The sequence below is a fragment of the Megalopta genalis genome, unplaced genomic scaffold, assembly GCF_051020955.1.
Source record: "Megalopta genalis isolate 19385.01 unplaced genomic scaffold, iyMegGena1_principal scaffold0419, whole genome shotgun sequence".
NCBI classification, from domain to species: domain Eukaryota; kingdom Metazoa; phylum Arthropoda; class Insecta; order Hymenoptera; family Halictidae; genus Megalopta; species Megalopta genalis.
In genome coordinates this window covers 176,130-186,082 of record NW_027476488.1, presented here as the reverse complement: position 1 = coordinate 186,082, position 9,953 = coordinate 176,130, and positions in this window count along the sequence as shown.

Sequence of the window (9,953 nt, the reverse complement as noted above, 5' to 3'; positions counted from 1 at the left end):
ATATAAGTGATGTAGCGACAAATGCAGACGAAACAAACGCGCTACCTTCAACTCCATGCGTAACATATGACTGAGCTTCAAACCAATGCGATGTAGAAGGTGTAGCTTCAAATTAATGCGATGTGAAGGTTTAGCTTCAAATCGATGCGAAAGCAATGATTTAGCTTCAGATACTTGCGATGTAAGTGATATAGCTTCAAATTCAGACGTAACGAACGAGTTAGCTTCAAAACCAAGAGAATCAGATGATTTAGCTTCAAATCAATGCGACTTATTAGGTTCAGCTTCAAATGCATTCGAAACAAATGATTTAGCTTCAAACACTTGGAATATGAGTGATATAGCTTCAAATGCAGACGAAACAAATGAGTTAGCTTCGTTAGGCTTTAAATCGATGCGACGTAGAAGGCTTAGCTTCAAATCCATGCGACACAAATGATTTAGCTTCAAATACTTTCGATATAAATGAAACAGCATCAAATGCAGGAGAAACAAACGAGTTAGCTCCAATTCCATGCAAAACACGTTATCAAACTTCAAATCAATGCGAACTAGATATCTCAGCTTCAAATGCATGCGAAACAAATGGTTTAGCTTCAGATACATGCGATATAAGTGATATAGCTTCAAGTGCAGACGAATCAAACGAGTTAGCTTCAAAATCTATCGGATACACGTGAATTAGCTTGAAATCAATGCGGAGTAGAAGTCTGAGCTTCAAATCCAGGCGAAACAAATGATTTAGGTTCAGATAACTGCGATATAAGTGATATAGTTGCAAATGCAGGAGGAACAAACTAGTTAGCTCCAAATCCATGCGACACAAATGATTTAGCTTCAGATACTTGCGATATAAGTGATATAGCTTCAAATGCAGACGAAACAAACGAGTTAACTTCAAATCCATGCAAAACACATGATTTTTCTTCTAATACTTGCGATATAAGTGATGTAGCGACAAATGCAGACGAAACAAACGAGCTACCTTCAACTCCATGCGAAACATATGACTGAGCTTCAAACCAATGCGATGTAGAAGGTGTAGCTTCAAATTAATGCGACGTAGAAGGCTTAGCTTCAAATCCATGCGACACAAATGATTAAGCTTCAGATACTTGCGATATAAGTGATATAGCTTCAAGTGCAGACGACTCAAACGAGTTAGCTTCAAATTCAAGCGAAGCACATGATTTATCTTCAAATTCATGCGAAACACATGGTTTAGCTTCATATTCTTGCGAAACAAATGGTTTAGCTTCAGATACTTGTGATAAACATGATTTAGCTTCAACTGCATGTGAAACAAACGTGTTAGCATCAAATCCAAGCGAATCAAATGACTTTGTTTCAAATCAATACGAAGTTGAAGGCTTAGCTTCAAATCCATGCGAAATAAATGATTTACCTTCAAATACTTTCGGTATAAATGAAACAGCATCAAATGCAGGAGAAACAAACGAGTTAGCTCCAATTCCATGCAAAACACGTGATCAAACTTCAAATCAATGCGAACTAGATATCTCAGCTTCAAATGCATGCGAAACAAATGATTTAGCTTCAGATACATGCGATATAAGTGATATAGCTTCAAATGCAGACGAATCAAACGAGTTAGCTTCAAAATCTATCGGATACACGTGAATTAGCTTGAAATCAATGCGGAGTAGAAGTCTGAGCTTCAAATCCAGGCGAAACAAATGATTTAGGTTCAGATAATTGCGATATAAGTGATATAGTTACAAATGCAGGAGGAACAAACTAGTTAGCTCCAAATCCATGCGACACAAATGATTTAGCTTCAAATCAATGCGATGTAGAAGGATTAGCTTCAAATCCATGCGAAACAAATGATTTAGCTTCAAATCAATGCGATGTAGAAGGTTTAGCTTCAAATCCATGCGAAACAAATGATTTTGCTTCAAACACTTGGGATATAAGTGATATAGCTTCAAATGCAGACGGAACAAACGAGTTAGCTTCAAAATCCATGTGAAACATATCATTTAGCTTTAAATCGATGCGAAGTAGAAGGCTTAGCTTCAAATCCATGCGAAACAAATGATTTAGCTTCAGATACTTGCGATATAAGTTATATAGCTTCAAATGCAGATGGAACAAACGAGTTAGCTGCAAAATCCATGTGAAACACATCATTTAGCTTTAAATCGATGCGAAGTAGAAGGCTTAGCTTCAAATCCATGCGAAACAAATGATTTAGCTTCAGATATAAGTGATATAGCTTCAAATGCAGACGAAACAGACGAGTTAACTTCAAATCCATGCAAAACACATGAGTTTTCTTCTAATACTTGCGATATAAATGATGTAGCGACAAATGCAGACGAAACAATCGAGCTACCTTCAACTCCATGCGAAACGTGTGACTGAGCTTCAAACCAATGCGATGTAGAAGGTGTAGCTTCAAATTAATGCGATGTGAAGGTTTAGCTTCAAATCCATGCGAAACCAATGATTTAGCTTCAGATACTTGCGATGTAAGTGATATAGCTTCAAATTCAGACGTAACGAACGAGTTAGCTTCAAAACCAAGAGAATCACATGATTTAGCTTCAAATCAATGCGACTTATTAGGTTCAGCTTCAAATGCATTCGAAACAAATGATTTAGCTTCAAACACTTGGAATATGAGTGATATAGCTTCAAATGCAGACGAAACAAATGAGTTAGCTTCGTTAGGCATTAAATCGATGCGACGTAGAAGGCTTAGCTTCAAATCCATGCGACACAAATGATTTAGCTTCAGATACTTGCGATATAAGTGATATAGCTTCAAGTGCAGACGAAACAAACGAGTTAGCTTCAAATCCCTGCAAAACACATGATTTTTCTTCAAATACTTGCGATATAAGTGATGTAGCGACAAATGCAGACGAAACAAACGCGCTACCTTCAACTCCATGCGTAACATATGACTGAGCTTCAAACCAATGCGATGTAGAAGGTGTAGCTTCAAATTAATGCGATGTGAAGGTTTAGCTTCAAATCGATGCGAAAGCAATGATTTAGCTTCAGATACTTGCGATGTAAGTGATATAGCTTCAAATTCAGACGTAACGAACGAGTTAGCTTCAAAACCAAGAGAATCAGATGATTTAGCTTCAAATCAATGCGACTTATTAGGTTCAGCTTCAAATGCATTCGAAACAAATGATTTAGCTTCAAACACTTGGAATATGAGTGATATAGCTTCAAATGCAGACGAAACAAATGAGTTAGCTTCGTTAGGCTTTAAATCGATGCGACGTAGAAGGCTTAGCTTCAAATCCATGCGACACAAATGATTTAGCTTCAAATACTTTCGATATAAATGAAACAGCATCAAATGCAGGAGAAACAAACGAGTTAGCTCCAATTCCATGCAAAACACGTTATCAAACTTCAAATCAATGCGAACTAGATATCTCAGCTTCAAATGCATGCGAAACAAATGGTTTAGCTTCAGATACATGCGATATAAGTGATATAGCTTCAAATGCAGACGAATCAAACGAGTTAGCTTCAAAATCTATCGGATACACGTGAATTAGCTTGAAATCAATACGGAGTAGAAGTCTGAGCTTCAAATCCAGGCGAAACAAATGATTTAGGTTCAGATACTTGCGATATAAGTGATATAGTTTCAAATGCAGGAGGAACAAACTAGTTAGCACCAAATCCATGCGACACAAATGATTTAGCTTCAAATTAATGCGATGTAGAAGGATTAGCTTCAAATCCATGCGAAACAAATGATTTAGCTTCAAATCAATGCGATGTAGAAGGTTTAGCTTCAAATCCATGCGAAACAAATGATTTAGCTTCAAACAATTGGGATATAAATGATATAGCTTCAAATGCAGACGAATCAAACGAGTTAGCTTCAAATCCATGCAAAACACATGATTAAGCTACAAATCGATGCGAAGTAGAAGGCTTAGCTTCAAAGCAATGCAATGTAGAAGGTTTAGCTTTAAATCAATGCAATGTAGAAGGTTTTGCTTCAAATCAATACGATGTAGAAGGTTTAGATTCAAATCCATGCGACATAAATTATTTAGCATCATCTACATGCGATATAAGTGATATAGCTTCAAATGCAGGGAAAACAAACGAGCTACTTTCAACTCCATGCGAAACACATGATTTAGCTTCAAATCAATGCTATGTGGAAGGTTTAGTTTCAAATTCATGCGACACAAATGATTCAGCTTGAGATACTTGTGATATAAGTGATATAGCTTCAAATGCGGGCGAAACAAACGAGAATGCTACAAATCCTTGCGAAACACATGATTTTGCTTCAAATAAAAGCGAAACACATGATTTAGCTACAAATCAATGCAATGTAGAAGGTTTAGCATCAAATACATGCGAAACAAATGGTTTAGCTTCAGATACTTGCGATATAAGTGATATAGCTTCAAATGCAGCCGAAACAAACGTGTTAGCTTCAAATCGATGCGAGGCACATGATTTAGCTGCAAATCAATGCGATGTAGAAGGTTTAGCTTCAAATCCATGCGACACAAATGATTTAGCATCAAATACATGCGATATATGTGATATAGCTCCAAATGCAGGGCAAACGAACGAGTTAGCTTAATATCCATGCAAAACACATGATTAAGCTTCAAATCAATGCTATGTGGAAGGTTTAGTTACAAATCCATGCGATAAAAAAGAGTTAGCTTCAGATACTTGGGATATAAGTGATATAGCTTCAACTGCAGGCGAAACAAACGAGTTATCTTCAAATCCAAGCGAAACACATGATTTAGCTTCAAATCAATGCGATGTAGATCGTTTAGTTTCAAATCCATGCGATGTAGAAGGTTTAGCTTCAAATCCATGCGAAACACATGATTTAGCAGCAAATCAATGCGATGTAGAAGGTTTAGCTTCAAATCCATGCGAAACAAATGATTTAGCTTCAGATACTAGCGATATAAGTGATATAGCTTCAAATGCAGACGAAAAAAAACGAGTTGGCTTCAAATCCATGCGAAACGCATGATTTACCTTCAAATCAATTCGATGTAGAAGGTTTAGCTTCAAATCCATGCGAAGCAAATGATTGAGCTTCAAACACTTGAGATATAAGTGATATAGCTTCAAATGAAGCCAAAACAAACGAGTTGGCTTCAAATCCAAGCGAATCACATGATTTAGCTTCAAATCAATGCGATGTAGAAGATTTAGCTTCAAATCCAAGCGAAACACATAATTTAGCTTCAAATCAATACGATGTAGAAGGTTTAGCTTCAAATCAATGCGATGTAGAAGGTTTAGCTTCAAATCCATGCGAAACAAATGATTTAGGTTCAGATACTTGCGATATAAGTGATATAGCGTCAAATGCAGACGAATCAAACGAGTTGGCTTCAAAATCGATGCGATACATATCATTTAGCATCAAATCGATACGGAGTAGAAGGCTTAGCTTCAAATCCATGCGAAACAAATGATTTAGGTTCAGATACTTGCGAAACAAATGATTGAACTTCAAATCAATGCGATGTACAAGGCTTAGCTTCAAATCAATGCGATGTACAAGGCTTAGCTTCAAATCCATACGGAACAATTGGTTTACCTTCAAATACTTGTGATATACATGATTTAGCTTCAAATGCAGTCGAAACAAACGAGTTAGCATCAAACCCAAGCAAAACACATGATTTAGCCGCAAATCAATGCGATGTAGAAGTTTTAGCTTCAAATCCATGCGAAACAAATGATTCAGCTTCAAACAATTGGGATATAAGTGATATAGCTTCAAATGCAGACGAAACAAACGAGTTAGCTTCAAATCCATGCGAAACACATGATTTAGCTGCAAATCAATGCGATGTAGAAGGTTTAGCTTCAAATCCATGCGAAACAAATGATTTAGCTTCAGATACTAGGGATATAAGTGATACAGCTTCAAATGTAGACGAAACAAACGAGTTAACTACCAATCCAATCGATACATCTGATTTAGCTTCAAATCAATGCGATGTTGAAGGTTTAGCTGCAAATCCATGCGACACAAATGATTTGGCTTCAGATACTTGCGATATAAGTGATATAGCTTCAAATGCAGACGAAACAAACGAGTTAGGTTCATATCCAAGCCAAACACATGATTTAGCTTCAAATCAATGGGATGTAGAAGGTTTAGCTTCAAATCCATGCGAAACACATGATTTAGTTTCAAACCAATTCGAAGTAGAAGGAGTACCTTCAAATCCATGCGAAACAAATGGTTTAGCTACAAATACTTGTGAAATACGTTAGTTAGATTCAACTCCATTCGAAACACATGATTTAGCTTCAAATAAATGCGATGTAGAAGGTTCAGCTTCAAATCCACGCGAAACAAATGATTTAGCTTCAAATACTTGCGATATAATTCATATAGCTTCAAATGCTGGCGACACAAATGAGTTATCTTTAAATCCATGCGAAACACATGATTTAGCTTCAAATCAATGCGACGTAGAAGGATTTGCTTCAAATACATGCGAAACAAATGATTTAGGTTCAGATACTTGGGATATAAGTGATATAGCTTCAAGTACAGGGGAAACAAACGAGTTAGCTTCAAATCCATGCAAAACACTTGATTCAGCTTCAACTCAATGCTATGTAGAAGGTTTAGCTTCAAATCCATGCGAAACAAATGATTTAGCTTCAAATCGTTACGATGTAGAAGGCTCAGCTTCAAATCCATGCGAAGCAAATGATTGAGCTTCAAACACTTGGGATATAGGTGATATAGCTTCAAATGCAGGGAATACTAACGAGTTAGATTCAAATCCAAGCAAAACACATGATTTAGCCGCAAATAAATGCGATGTAGAAGTTTTAGCTTCAAATCCATGCGAAACAAATGATTCAGCTTCAAACAATTGTGTTATCAGTGATATAGCTTCAAATGCAGACGAATCAAATGAGTCAGCTTCAAAATCCATGCGATACATATCATTTAACTTCAAATCGATACGAAGTAGAAGGCTTAGTTTCAAATCCATGCGAAACAAATGATTTAGATTCAGATACTTGAGATATAAGTTATATAGCTTCAAATGCAGACGAAACTAACGAGTTAGCTTCAAATCCATGCGAAACACATGATTTAGCTGCAAAACCATGCGATGTAGATGATTTATATACAAATCCGTGCGAAATAAATGATTTAGCATCAGATACTTGCGATATAACTGATATATCTTCAAATGCAGGGGAAACAAACGAGTTAGCATCAAGTCCATGCAAAACACATGATTTAGCGTGAAATCAATGCGATGCAGAAGGTTTAGCTTCAAATCCAACCGAAACACATGATTTAGCTTCAAATCAATGCGATGTAGAAGGTTTAGCTTCAAATCCATGCGAAAGAAATGATTTAGCTTCAAACACTTGGGATATAAGTGATATAGCTTTAAATGCAGACGAATCAAGCGAGTTAGCTTCAAAATCCATGCGATACATTTCATTTAGCTTCAAATCGATACGAAGTAGAAGGCTTAGCTACAAATCCATGCGAAACAAATGATTTAGCTTCATACAATTGGGATATAAGTCATATAGCTTTAAATGCAGACGCATCAAACGAGTTAGTTTCAAATCCAAGCGAAACACATGATTTAGCTTGAAATCAATGCGATGTAGAAGGATTAGCTTCAAATCCTTACGAAGCAAATGATTGAGCTTCAAACACTTGGGATATAGGTGATATAGCTTCAAATGCAGGCAAAACTAACGAGTTAGCTACAAATCCAAGAGAAATACATGATTTAGCTGCAAATCAATGCGATGTAGAAGGTTTAGCTTCAAATCCATGCGAAACCAATGATTTAGATTCACATACTTGCGATATAAGTGAAATAGCTTCAAACGCAGACGAAACAAACGAGTTAGCAACAAATCCATGCAAAACACATGATTTAGCTTCAAATCAATGCGATGTAGAAGATTTAGCTTCAAATCCTTGCAAAACAACTGAATTAGCATCAGATACTTGCGATATAAATGATATAGCTTCAAATGCTGACGAATCAGACGAGTTAGCTTCAAAATCCATGCGATACATATCATTCAACTTCAAATCGATACGAAGTAGAAGGCTTAGCTTCAAATCCATGCGAAACAAATGATTTAGATACAGATGCTTGCGATATAAGTGATATAGCTTCCAATGCTGACGAAGCAAACGAGCTAGCTTCAAATCCATGCAAAACACATGATTAAGCTTCTAATCGATGCGATGTAGAAGGATTAGCTTCAAATCCATGCGAAGCAAATGATTGAGCTTCAAACAGTGGGATATAGGTGATATAGCTTCAAATGCAGCAAAACTAACGAGTTAGCTTCAAATCCAAGTGAAACACTTGATTTAGCTGCAAATCAATGCGATGTAGAAGGGTTAGCTTCAAATCCATGCGAAGCAAATGATTTAGCTTCAGATACTAGCGATATAAGTGATATAGCTTCATATGCAGACGAAACAAACGAATTAGCTTCATATCCAAGCGAAACACATGATTTAGCTTTAATCAGTGCGATGTAGAATGTTTAGCTTCAAACCCATGCGAAATAAATGGTTTGGCTACAAATACTTGTGATATACGTTATTTAGATTCAACTGCATGCGCAACAAACGAATCAGCTTCAAATCCATGTGAAACCCATGATTTAGCAGCAAATCAATGGGATGTAGAAGGTTTAGCTGCAAATCCATGCGAAACCAATGATTTAGCTTCAAATGCTTGGGTTATAAGTGATATAGCTTCAAATTCAGACGAATCAAACGAGTTAGCTTCAAAATCCATGCGAAACACATGATTAAGCCTCTAATCGATGCGAAGTAGAAGGATTAGCATCAAATCCATGCGAAGCAAATGATTGAGCTTCAAACACTTGGGATATAGGTGATATAGCTTCAAATGCAGGCAAAACTGACGAGTTTGCATCAAATCCAAGCAAAACACATGATTTAGCCGCAAATCAATGCGATGTAGTAGTTTTAGATTCAAATCCATGCAAAACAAGTGATTCAGCTTCAAACTATTGGGATATAAGTGATATAGCTTCAAATGCGAACGAATCAAACGAGTTAGCTTCAAAATCCATGCGATACATATCATTTAACTTCAAATCGATACGAAGTAGAAGGCTTAGCTTCAAATCCATGTGAAACAAATGATTTAGATTCAGATACATGAGATCTAAGTTATATAGCTACTAATGCAGGCGAAACTAACGAGTTAGCTTCAGAATCCATGCGATACACATGATTTAGCTTCAAATCGATACGAAGTAGAAGGCTTAGCTTCAAATCCATGTGAAATAAATGATTTAGATTCAGATACTTGAGATATAAGTTATATAGCTTCAAATGCAGGCGAAACTAACGAGTTAGCTTCAAAATCCATGCGATACACACGATTTAGCTTCAAATCAATGCGAGGTAGAAGGCTTATCTTGAAATCCATGAGAAACAAATGATTTAGGTTCAGATACTTGCGATATAAGTGATATAGCTTCAAATGCAGACGAAAGAAACGAGTTAGCTTCAAATCCATGCAAAACACATGATTTAGCAGCAAATCAATGCGATGTAGAAGTTTTAGGTTCAAATCCATGCGAAACAAATGATTTAGCTTCAGATACTAGCGACATAGGTGATATAGCTTCAAATGCAGACGAAACAAACGAGTTAGCTTCAAATCCATGCGAAACACATGATTTAGCCGCAAATCAATGCGATGTAGAAGTTTTAGCTTCAAATCCATGCGAAACGAATGGATCAGCTTCAAACAATTGGGATATAAGTGATATAGCTTCAAATGCGGACGAATCAAACGAGTTAGCTTCAAAATCCATGCGATACATATCATTTAACTTCAAATCGATACGAAGTAGAAGGCTTAGATTCAAATCCATGTGAAACAAATGATTTAGATTCAGAT